The 12888-nt window shown below is 41.8% G+C and overlaps 1 protein-coding gene across 1 annotated transcript in view; it reads left to right on the top strand.

Annotated features, from left to right (window-relative positions):
• Window positions 1–12888, top strand: part of LOC102913863 (interferon-induced very large GTPase 1-like) — a 192861-nt gene that overhangs the window by 26604 nt on the left and 153369 nt on the right. The gene's annotated exons all lie outside the window — the stretch shown is intronic.

Genomic DNA, 12888 nt, shown 5'->3' with positions numbered 1-12888 from the left:
ATTCAAAACATAGTGTTACCCAGCTACAAACCCTGAAACATATAACAGTGACCTGTCTACAAGATATATTAGTGCAAAAATGGCACAAATTTTGGCAGATTAACCAAACACTTTCTGATTGGATTTAAGACCTACTCCATAATGTAGAATGCATACTGACACTGCTAATAAGGCCAAGAATCTAAGGTAAGATAGGTCTCAGGCTTAGGGGAAAGCCTACTATCATTATTTGGCTAAATAATATGATAATAAAATGATTACTATACCCTATATCAGTGCCTTGCTCAATCAAAGAGGCATTTCCTTATCATAGATGAGAATTAACACAGAAACCCACAACTAGACAATGAACAGAAAGTGAGAGACTTTGGAGCACTCCATCCTAAATGAGATGTCTTCACAAATCCTTCTTCTCAGGGAGACTCAAGGAGCTATACAGAAGAGAAGGCCATATGATTGCTCTAAAAAATTCCATTTAATGCTGGTCATCCATCTTGAAACTTGCTAAAATTTGTATCTGGATTACAAATTCTCAGTAATCTCCAACACAGTGACCCATGTACACACACCCCAAAATGTGTAGCCGTGACCATCTACTTGTTATATGACTAATGACTTTTTTTGGCTTCTGTTATTGGCTTATACACATAGCTACAGATTATTTTTTTCATCTTCACCACTTAACAGCTTAATAGACCGGTTTTTGCTTGCTTGAGTAGATATTGAAGATTTGCACCATAAGAATCCTTTCCTCACCCTTCTTCTCATGGCAGTCTCAAGTTTGGCTCAAAGATTGTTGTCCTGATATCAATTAATCAATAAAACATTTAATTATAACTGGATTGAGTCTATGGTCTTTTGTAAGTCTATTGTCTTTCAAAATAACATTTGGATGCCCCTGCAAGATCCCTGGGAGTCCCTAGACTCAGCACTGGGGATCTGAGATAGGCCCCATATACTTTGAAGCCCAGGGAGCCCAAGACCATGACTCCACAAATTAAAGGTTGCTAGTAGGTAATAGACCCCAGAGGGATCAAGTTCACCTTGTTAGGGCCCAGGGAGTCCATATTGCAACTTGCCCAATTTTGCAAATTGGAAGCAAAAACAAAATTAAGAATTGCCAACAAACATGCTGAAGTTCAGGCTGATCAGTGACTTGTTCCTTTCTGTTTTGAAATCTAGACATTTGAAGAGCTAAGGGGAGATCAGAGGAGATCATAGACCCATTAATCAGGGCAGAGTGAATGCCCTACTGTCCTTGTGGTTTTGATGTATGAAAGAAGGTGGTCACTATATGTCTGAGTTCATCTGGTCTTCCCTGATTGTGTTCTTGTATTGGCTTTCTACCTTGTTATTGTAGGGGAAAAGGGTCAGTCAAAGAAATACACCCTGACCTTGAAACCAAAGCGAGTGAAAGAAACATACCTTGGCTCTGAAACCAGAGCCAAAGAAGACACACTCTGTCCCTGACCAACTGAGCATGAAACCAACCAATTCCCAAGCAGAAAAACCAACCAATACCGAAACACAAAGTTCAGCCAATCTCTTGAGCTTGTCCAACCAATTCCCACCCTGAAAATCTTCACCTTGGAAAAGCTCCACTCCTGAGAAGTCCTATATAAGCCCTATGCCTGTTCAGCTGAAGGCTTCCCTTTCCTACCCTGGCAGAGGCAGCCACTCTCCTGGATTCCTCCCTCCCAATAAATCTCTTGATTGAGTTTTGAGTGAAGACATTCTTTTGCCAGAGCAGAGCAGAGAAGGAATGGGCATCCATGCTTGGAAACTCCCTTAGTGGAGTGAAACAGAGAGGTAACAGCTTTAGCCAGAGAAGAGAAGCAATGGGCATCTTTGCTTGGAAACTCTCTTACCTAAGTGGATCAGAGCTGAGCAGCAATGGAGAGTAGCAGGATTGCCACATCCTGCAGGGAGACCATCCTCCACTGGAATACAGATGTAGGTATAGCCTGGCTTTCCGACAGCCAGGATACTTTTCTCTTCACTGCTGTAGGTATCCACAATACCTTCCCTTCACAACTGTAGGTATAACCAGACTTCCTGGCAGTCAGAATATCTTTCCCTCAAGCGCTGAAACACTTGCATTATCCTTTGTTGGACTTTTCAATTTTGTTGCATAGATGGAAATCAGACTAAGCACAGCTGCTGTATTGTCCCTAAGCTTCGTGCCATATTTTCAGGATTTTCTAGAGGCAGATTTCTTCTGCCCGACTCCACACCACGCACTTCTTTATGCACAGCCTTCTGATTGCAATTCTTTTCCCTCCCTCTGCTTTTCAAGACTGTCTTTTGTCCTGCTTGACCTATCTTCTAGCTTGCCATGGAGCTCTGGCTGCCACCTCCTCAACCCTGCCTTTGCCTCCAGGCTGGGGTGATGCAAGAGCCCCTGTGCATGACCCTCTTTGGTACCATAACCCCCCTCTTTCTCTTCCTGCTGCTCACTGTGCTGCTGCAGCTGACCAACACCCAGAATTTTCTTATTTCTAAGCCTTCTTTGCTCTCTGCTTCCTCTGGTCTCTCTTTTTAATCCCTGGATTTGGTTTTGCATGGATTCAAGCTTCTTTTGGGGTATAGATAGTATAGTTTTATGCTTTTCTACTTTATTAAAAAGCTGGGTGTGGACTTGGGTAATGTTCTCTCTCTCCCAAATCAAACATGTTTCAGTAAAAATTTCTTCCTTTGTCCTAGGTCAGAAGCTCATTTGACTCTAGGACAAAGAGAGGAAACAAAACATCCCAGGAAAAGTCACTATAAGCCCTTTTTTTTTTCGTTCTTCCCTTATACATCTTGACCACTGTTTTCCCTCCCCTCACCCCTTCCAGCCTCTCCCCCTACATCCCCTCTCTCCCAGACCCATTCCTTCATTCATTCCCCCCTGAAAAAAGGAGGCTTCCCAGGGATGTCAACCAAATTTGGCACAAGTTACAGTAAGACTAGTCATAAACCCTCATATCAAGGCTGGACAAGGCACCTAGTCAAAGGTAAAGGGTCTCAAATGCAGGCAACAGAGTCAGAGATATCCCCCACTCCCACTATTAAGAGTCCTACTAGAACAGGAAGCTATAACATATATGCAGAGGACCTAGCTCAGATGCATGCAGAGTCCGTGTTTGTCACTTCAATCTGTGAGCCCCTGTGAGCCCTGTTTACTTGAATCTATGGCCATGTTCACTTGGTGTCCTTGACCCCTCTGGTTCCTACAATCCTTCCTTCCCCACTTCTGCAGAGTTCCCCTGGCTCCGCCTAGTATATGGCTGTGGGTCTTTGCATCTGCTCCCATCAGTTACAGAATGATGCCTCTGATGACAATTTGGGTTAGGCATTGTGTAGCGGTAATGCCCGCATTACCAATACCCGTTCACCATGTCCGAGCAAAGGGCTGTGGATTAAAAAATAGAGACAAGAGACAGCGAGTCATTCGTACGATTGGATGTCGAATGCCGTTTATTGAAAGAGGGAAGAAACCTTAAATACGTACAGGCTTACAGCACAAATGGAGGAACCCCCGGAGGGCAGAAGTTCGCTGTCAATGGTCTACATTCCAGACTCAATGTTCTACAATCTAGCGTCTAATTAGTTAACACCCAAAATGCAGGATACACAACAAGGAACTTCCCTCAAGCATTCAGAAGGGTGGATACCGGCAGGGAATCCGAATAGGGAGGACATCTGATCAAGGTCAAGCAAGCAAGGCCGCAGCCACTCCCAGTCGGGGGCCAGGGCCCATGGCGCCCACAGGTCCCCCCTTTTTATTAAATGAGCTTCTGACTTAGGTTGCGTGGGATGAGCAGACCACCTTACCCGTCATAGAGACACTTGCCCAGGCCACACAAGTGCTCTGTCTTAGGTTGATGGCAGCCGCCCAAGCATTACTCGTCTCTGAATACTCATTATCATACAGACTCAACCATGTGAGCTGTAGAGTGACTGCTGCCAAAGATCTCAAAGTGGCACTGGGCTTGCAATCTGTGTGACACAGAAAAGACCAACAGAAGTCCGAACCCACCCATAGCCAGGAAGCTAAAGGCAATTGAACCATTCCCTTCTTAAACGAGCCTTACTGTAAATAGGAGTCCTTGTAAGGTGGTATCCCATAAGCAAATGGAACTTGAGTTTTAATAATTTTTTACAACTTACAAAGCCAATTATAATGTATAAAGGTGGAATTAAATTTATCATGCCCAATAAGAAGAAAGATTAACTAACTGTGGTAGCTACTTTTGCTGCCAGGGTCTCCATTGTGCTAGCTGTAGTAACCAATTATGAAATAGCAATCCCAGAAACAATAGCAGCAGTGGCCACCACTGCTGTAACAGCAACAACGGCAACAGTGATGTCAGAGTCTCTTCTGGAGCGTGTGAGCATCATCTGTGTCTAGCTGCCACAGTCCACTGGCATGGACACGGCTCCAGGAATACGAACCACCAAGGCCCATTTTTCTTGATCCCAGCACTACTTAGGCTGGCAGGTCTGCAAGAGAACAACTGAGAAACATAAAGAAAACAGAAAACAAAAACAGCAAACAAGGAGTAGAACTAATGGCCTCAATAATGGCTACATTCAGGCTCACAAATTTTGAGGTATCTTCAAAAAGGCTAGATGAATTTCAGGAGGCAAATAAATGTTGCACAGAGCCATTCCTGAAAAGTAGGTACTGCACCAGCTTGAGGGGGGTTGCAAAATGCGAAAAAGGCTTAGCTGGTATGCTACTGTTTACAACTGAAGTTCATTGACCTTCAGAGTTATCCTTAATCTCCAAGGTGTGGTACATTCTCAATGTTTTTTGAAAAAAGTTACCATACATTACCTTCTGAGGAATTCAACCACATGGCTACAGTTCCTAGGCTTAGAATAATGTTTGCCAAGGCTGGCCGTATTGGGCTCTCAATCCCCATCGGCATCAGAAGGGGAGAGTTTTTTACGAAGGCCCAATAGGTCTCTGCCATGTTGGGATTCAGCAGCAGCCACAGGGCGCACACAGCGTTCAGGAACCCAGAGAGGAACTTCATTGTCCTGTGGAAAGACACAAACAGATCCCCGGGCCCACACCAACACCGGATCGGGTCCCCTCCAAGTGCCAGTAGAAAGATCTTTCCATCGCACCAGAGGATGATTTGCAACAGGAGCCCTCCAGTGCTTATCTGCAGCAGATACTCCAGCAGAATCCACCAATAAAAAATTTAAAATATATAAAACAAGGGAAAGAATAGAATGTGGAGAGGAAAGATGAGCCCCTAACTCCCCCTTTTTTACTTTAGCAATATAAGTTTTTAAGGTACGATGGCAGCGTTCTACTATAGCCTGCCCTTGAGGATTATAAGGAATACCAGTCTTATTAACAATAGAAAAATCTTGGCAGAATTTTGAAAATCCCGTACTACTGTAGGTGGGACCATTATCAGTTTTTATGCATTTTGGCACTCCCATGTAAGCAAAAGCATGAAAACAATGATTTTTTACATCCTTAACCTTTTCCCCTGAATGGACAGAAGCAAAAATTAGAGAAGAATATGTATCAATAGACACATGGACATATTGTAATTTTCCAAAGGAAGGCACGTGTGTGACGTCCATCTGCCACACATGATTAGGTAAAAGTCCTCGAGGATTGACTCCCAAATGAGGAACAGGTAAAAATTCCACACAAATAGGGCATGATTTAACTATCTGGATGGCTTGTTCCCGGGTTATGCCTGTATGATAACGGAGAGATCCAGCATTAAGATGATAACGCTGATGCAACTGAGTAGCCTTATCAAAGGCAGAACAGACTAATGTGACAGCCATACGAGTAATGGCGTCAGCCCTCTGATTACCTTCACTTAGAGGTCCAGGCAATTAAGTATGAGCTCTAACATGGCCCACATAAAGGTTATGTGAGCGAGACCATATAAGTCCTTGTACTTGCAATAAGTATTCATGAATGGAAGAAATGGATGGTATGTAGGCTGTTGTTTCCAAAGGCATAATGGCATGTGCCACATATTGACTATCAGTATAAATATTTACACTCTCATCAGAAAACATCTGTAAAGCAAGCAACAGCGCCTGTACCTCTGCCACCTGGGCAGAAGTGCCCTGGACTTTTATTCTCTTTACTATGTTACCAGAAACCACCACAGCAAAACCACGTGAAGTGCCATCAGTAAATACCACACGGGCCTGAGGAATAGGAGTCATTTGTACTATCTTGGAAAATATAACAGGATGCAATTTAAAAAATTGACACACATCATTGGAGGGGTAGTGAGTATCAAACTGACCCTGCATGGAGCATGTCAATATGGCCCAATCATTATCATTAGCTTGCAACCATGCTACTTGAGACTGGGTGTATGGGGTCACCACAATATCTGGCTCTTTACCAAAAGTTTGAACACTGATCTTGATTCCTTTAAATATAATCTGAGCGACAGCCTGTGGATAAGGAGTGATGATTTTTGCTGGAGAAGCTGGGGAATGTACCCATAAAATAGGACCTGTTTGCCAAAACACTCCAGTAGGTGAATGAGTAAAACAAAATATCAAATACAATAAGGGAGAATTAAGATCTATATACTGTACGTGAGCCTGTTCCAGGGCCTCTTGCACATGTTGTAGGGCTACACGTCCTTCAGCTGTTAATTTACAGGGAGATGAAGGGTCAGGGTCGCCCTTTAAGACATCATACAAGGGGCGAAGCTGACCTGTTGGAATTTTTAAAGTGGGCCGAAGCCATTGAATATCTCCCAGAAAGGTTTGGAAATCATTAAGTGCGCGTAGCTGATCCATACGCAGAGTAATCTTTTGTGGGCGTATGCCCGTGCGTAACAATTCATGACCTAAATAATGATAGGGAAAAGATACCTGTACCTTTTCTGGGGCTATCTGTAAATTAGCCAAGCTAAGAACCTCTTGTAAATAAGAAAAGGCATCAAAAACAAGTTTTTTATCTTTAGCAGCCATTAATATATCATCCATATAGTGAATTATATAAACACCTGGAAAAGCTTTTCGAACTGGAGCTAGGGCCAAAGACACATAAATTTGACATATAGTAGGGCTATTGGCCATTCCTTGAGGCAATACCACCCACTGATATCTCTGATAAGGTTCCTTAAGATTTTCTGAAGGAACACTGAAAGCAAAGCGAGGACTGTCCTCGGGATGCAAAGGAATGGTGAAGAAACAATCCCTCAAGTCAACCACAATTAAATGCCAATGCTTAGGAATTGCCACAGGGGCAGGCAAGCCAGGCTGTGTTGCTCCCATGAGAAGCATGGTTTTATTTACAGCTCTAAGATCCTGTAACAGCCTCCATTTTCCTGATTTCTTTTTAATAACAAATATAGGTGAGTTCCAAGGTGAAGTGGAAGGAATGATATGTCCAGCATCTAACTGCTCCTTAACCAATGCATACGCAGCCTCCAATTTTTCCTTAGCAAGGGGCCACTGCTCCACCCATACAGGGTCATCATTTTTCCAAGTGATTTTTATCAGTTGTATTATTGAAGGCTGCTGTGCAGTGACCTCTATGGAAAAGACCCTAATCCTCTAGTACCGTCAGGACCCCTAGTGACACAGTTTTTGTCTGCCGTAGGGAGCGGGTCTCCTTGCAACATTTTTCCTAAGCCTTTGTCCGGGCAGTAGCCCTGACTCTTTAGTATCTGTTGTACAGGCTGTGTAGTAAGCACTATTCTCATATCATTTAACATATCCCGTCCCCACAAGTTTACTGGAATGTCAGGTAGCACAAATGGTTGAAAAGTTCCTTCATGATCTTCCTCATCCTTCCAATTTAAAAGTAGCCTGCTCTGCAATGGTGTCTGAGCTGTGCCAATACCTTTTGGTTAGAGGTAGAATTTTTAAGGGGCCAATTGTGATCTCAGGATTCTTGTGAAATTATAGATATATCCAGTACCAGAATCCAAGAATCTTTCAATCTCAATCCCATATAATTTTGTTTTTAATTTAGGCTGTTTACCATTGATAACTGTTTGTCAAAACACCTTTTTTTCTGTACTTTCAAAGCCTTTAGTTCTATATATCAGCACCATTTTGAATTTAAAATATGAAAGCAATAATAATTGAGCAATTCTATCACCAGCTTTTGTTTTCATGGTCCTTTTTACATATGCCAATTATAAAAGCATTAAATACAATCTCTATGGGATTCGAAAAGGTAAACTTTAGGTAATACTCTTCAGTAGTATTTTTATAAAATCTTAAAAAGAGGATCCTTTCTTATAAATTTCAAGTAGCACATTAGCACAAATAGCCAATTATTAACAATGTGGACCAAACAATTTACCTGTATTTTATTTACTGGAAAAATAATTTTGTAACCTCTTTATCAGGAAGAAATTATCATTTATGGGTTTATCTTAGCAACATTATTTAATAAGTTGATAACCCAATTTATTTCAGGTGTTATATTTTTATAGAATTAAACCAAGAATTCCTAGAAAGCAACTTAAATTGTAGAGCCAAATTTTCAGTAATGATCAACAGACAAGAGCACATCTAATATATAGTTCAAAATTATGAATTTTGTTCCTCTAGTTTATCTACCATGAAAATCCAAACATTTATCAAGACAATCAAAAGAACAGAACATCCTTTATTCAAACAGCATTGACTTAGCATTCAATGTCCTGACCAAAACCATTTTTCACCAGAAGTTAGGCCCGTTTAAACTTTTAGTGCTAGTCCCTTCCCGGCCTCAGCTCGCTGACTCTGCCCAGTGCTCAGGCTCTATTGCTAGCGCCTGCCTGGGCCGCACTCCATTGCGGCTCAGCCTCCCACCGGTGTGTACCTGTCCACCTGCTTGCTTCAGGCTATCTCGTGCACGCCTTTGTCCGCCACAGCCGCTGGGCGCGCCCCGCACACACAAACACATTTAAACTTCCTACTCCCATGAATGGACTACCTAACAATGAGTTATTCCCACCATAAGGGAAAAACAGAAAAACATTTCCCACGAAGGGATCCTAAATATTGAATTATTCCCACTCTGAGAGAAAAATAAAAAACATTTGAACCAAAATTAAGCAAACAGACAGCAAAACTTTAACCTCTGGGCTCGCTTGCTGTTCAGCCAGCAGCAATGAGGCCTACCTGCCGATTCTTTGTAATTCAGATGCTGCCGCTCTGCATTTGCAGGACAAAAAAACTCAAGAGTTTTCAGCTATCCTGAAAACTCTACAACTGGAAAAAGTCTTTACATCCTCCATTACCACTGGAAGAGGCTTCTCTCTTTCCTTTATCCTTTCTCTACAGGGCCCCAATCTTTAGGCCTAGTTTCAAAAATTTTTCCCCTTTTTACCGGGAAAATACTTTTTTCTTGATTAAAACTTTTTCTCTCTTTTCTTATGGGAAATTTCCTTTCCTTCCCTCTTCTCTATTGGGAAGATTTCCTTTTTTATTTAAAATCTTAAACTGTCTTGCCCTAACTTAACTTTGGTGCCTTCCTGCTTCAACAGTCCAATTAACTGACTGTGAGCTAATTGCACCCATTTCAATCCACTCTCACCTGTAAAATGCCGGCCGGCCTTCCAAGAGTGTCCGTCAGCTGGTCCTTCTTACTCAGATCTCGGTAGGAACCTCCATTTGTAGCGGTAATGCCCGCATTACCAATACCCGTTCACCATATCTGAGCGAAGGGCTGCGGATTAAAAAATAGAGACAAGAGACAGCGAGTCATTCGTACGATTGGATGTCGAATGCCGTTTATTGAAAGAGGGAAGAAACCTTAAATACGTACAGGCTTACAGCACAAACCCCGGAGGGCAGAAGTTCGCTGTCAATGGTCTACATTCCAGACTCAATGTTCTACAATCTAGCGTCTAAGTAGTTAACACCCAAAATGCAGGATACACAACAAGGAACTTCCCTCAAGCATTCAGAAGGGTGGATACCGGCAGGGAATCCGAATAGGGAGGACATCTGATCAAGGTCAAGCAAGCAAGGCCGCAGCCACTCCCAGTCGGGGGCCAGGGCCCATGGCGCCCACAGCATTGATCTATGAGTAGAACAGAATATTGCTAAGGTCCATGGCATATTACATCAGATCATAACTAATTTTCAATTTGTCAACCCACCAGATGAATAAATTCTCTGATGAGGGAACCTCATTTAAGCATGGTTGCATGCTAGACTCTGAATATTGTTTGCTTCGGTCTGTAATTTCACATGTGCAAAAGCAACTATGGGAAATTCCCCATTACCTGTATTGTTAATGTCTATTTCGTGATTATTTTTCAATGTTATGGGAATTTATATCTGTGGATTGTCAGGAAGATGCTACATAATTTTTGACACAGTCAGGGCCTATGAATTCCACTAAGAAGCTGCTTTAATCACAGTTTAGATTTAGGATTTAGGAAAACAGTTGAGTCCAGACTGGCCCAAATTCTTTTAATCTTTATGCTGAGAATTGCAGTTACAGGTTTCTTGTGCATTATTACATGAAACAAAGCTTCAAAAGAGTTTAGATTAGTTTTTAGACCAGGTGCCTTGCTGTCACAAGGATGCACAGCTGAGTTGCCTGACCAGGTTGTAAATACAAAGACAGCCAAATTATTGCTAGATGGCAAATGATTAATTCCTTACACCTATCCCTGACCTCAAATTGTGAAAATATATTCCGACTAGTCAAGGTTACAAAACTAACTTGACTCTCTAGTCCCTTATAAGGGCTGCAGCTCTTTTTAGATAATTAAAAGTTACAAGCAGGATAGGAAAATATATATCAAGATTTAAAATGCTTTTTTATGTCAAAAATGCCAAATGGGCTTGTATCAGGAGATGTAAGATACACCAGAGGTCCAACCAAAGCATTTACAACATGTCCCAGAAAGCCTGGCATTTCTGCTAATCACAAAATATTAATTTAAAATGTTTATTACATTTAGAAATAGAGAATGTATACACAAATTCCTTATTTCTCTTAGACTCCCCAATAGTTCAGTTTTATAAAGCTATCTCTCCAAAGAGATAAAAATAACTGATTCTTATTTGCAGTTAAATGGCTGAACTGGTGTCACATTCCCACCACCAAGGAGCCTTGCCTGGTTAGAAAGGATGACTAGTGCTTTCTCATCTCAGCTTGTGACATTAATGAGAGGAGTGAAGGCTTAATGTTCCATATTGCTGGTATTACAGAGACCTTGGGTATACTCTAGCCTCAGCCTCCAGGCTTCATTTATGCATGCTGTCATGCTTTTTCATCTGTCTCTTCAGCTTTGCTATTAAAAAGGAAAACAAAATAAATAGAACCCTAAAGGCAGGAGAAGTAGGAGAGAAAATGTGTTGAAGAAAGTACCAAGAATGTGAGAGGAAGGGGGCAGAGAATTTTCTCTGTTAATAAAGCATTCCCTGCAGAGGAAAAAGAAAAGTTAAACCTTTTCTCTGTTAGATATGAAAAATAAAATCTCTTCCTCGTTAAGATGAGGACACAAACCATTCATATGTATATTGAGTTTGCTAGAACTACTAAAGTCCTAAACAATGCTGGTACAGACAGTCATGAAGATGGAGAATTTTACAGTGAAAAATCATGCCATAGAATGACTAATAACTGGATCCACTCCATGCAGAATTTTGTCAAGTGAAGGTGCAGCAAAGCCCTTGGTGTTTATATCTTTTTGGATTGCAGTTGAAAGATGCAAAGTAAAAATCTAGAATGGCTGCTTACGAATTGAGAACACCAAACCCTCTATGAATGTATAAGGTACCAGGATGTTCTAAAGTCTCATGATCAAACAAACACATCACTGTGTATCGAGGAGTATGGGGGTCCAGCCCCTCGATAGTCCTCTCCCAGGGTCCGGGAAGAATCTACAACCAGCTGACAATTAATCTTTGATGAAATGAAATGAATCTATGTACACGAAACTCTTTAGTCCATATACTTTATTATTCTGTGACAATTATAAGCTTATATTCTGCTCTCATATTTAGGTCATCTTTAGCCTGATTTCTTTCTACACTTGTCTGCGATCCCCTCTAAGTTCTATCTTAATTCCTTCATCTAGTTCTGTCCCTTCTAGGTTCTCATCTATCTAGTTCTTTCCCTATCATCTCCTCTCCTGTCTCCTTTCTCATCTGGCTCTTCCTCATCTTACATCTTGTTCCTCTAGTACTCTCCTGTAGCCCTTCAATCTACTTCTTCCCCATCTCAGTTTGTTCCTCTCAAGTTCTTACCCATCTAGTTCTTCCATTCTCTTCTCTCTTCTCCCTGCCTCCTGGAAGTCTCAGAATATAAAGGGAGGGTCCAAGCTAAATTGTGTAAAGCTATTAACGTCCACCTCTCCTAGGTGGTGTCCCCTTGTGGAATTTACCATAAGTCAGGAGACTTGCAAGTGGGCTGTTACCATTGTTAGTCCACCTGGGACTAACAAAGGGCGCCCACCTGGGTGGTGTTTCCTGTAGTCCTTGAAAGTGGCCAAGGGAGATAGATAATCTAATTCCAGAGAAAGCCTTTCCTGAGGCTGTTCTCCAAATACCTGGAATGTGTATGTCCAGAGAGTGATCAGTCCACACTGTTAGTCCTTCTTAGGGGAAAGCCAATTGGAAAAACTATGAAGGCACACATGATTTTCATAACAGAAGACAGCTGATATATAACAAGCCAAGTAACACCAAAAACTAAAGTCTGATGATCAAACAAACATATCACTGTGCAAGTTTTGGCAAGTGTGAAGAAGCTTTCCTGTGAAATCCCCAATGCCCAATGCCAAGAAATAGTTGCAGCTTGCATGAACATAGGAATCTTGAAACAGTTCAAACATACAGAAAGAAGATAGAGGAGAGAGAGAGAGAGAGAGAGAGAGAGAGAGAGAGAGAGAGAGAGAGAGAGAGAGAGAGAGATCTGGGAAAGAGATGATAGAGGAA

Source organism: Peromyscus maniculatus, chromosome 1 (assembly GCF_049852395.1).
Source record: "Peromyscus maniculatus bairdii isolate BWxNUB_F1_BW_parent chromosome 1, HU_Pman_BW_mat_3.1, whole genome shotgun sequence".
Taxonomy (NCBI): Eukaryota; Metazoa; Chordata; class Mammalia; order Rodentia; family Cricetidae; genus Peromyscus; species Peromyscus maniculatus.
The sequence above is the reverse complement of the archived record's forward strand: the minus strand, read 5'-3'. Positions and strand labels throughout refer to the sequence as shown.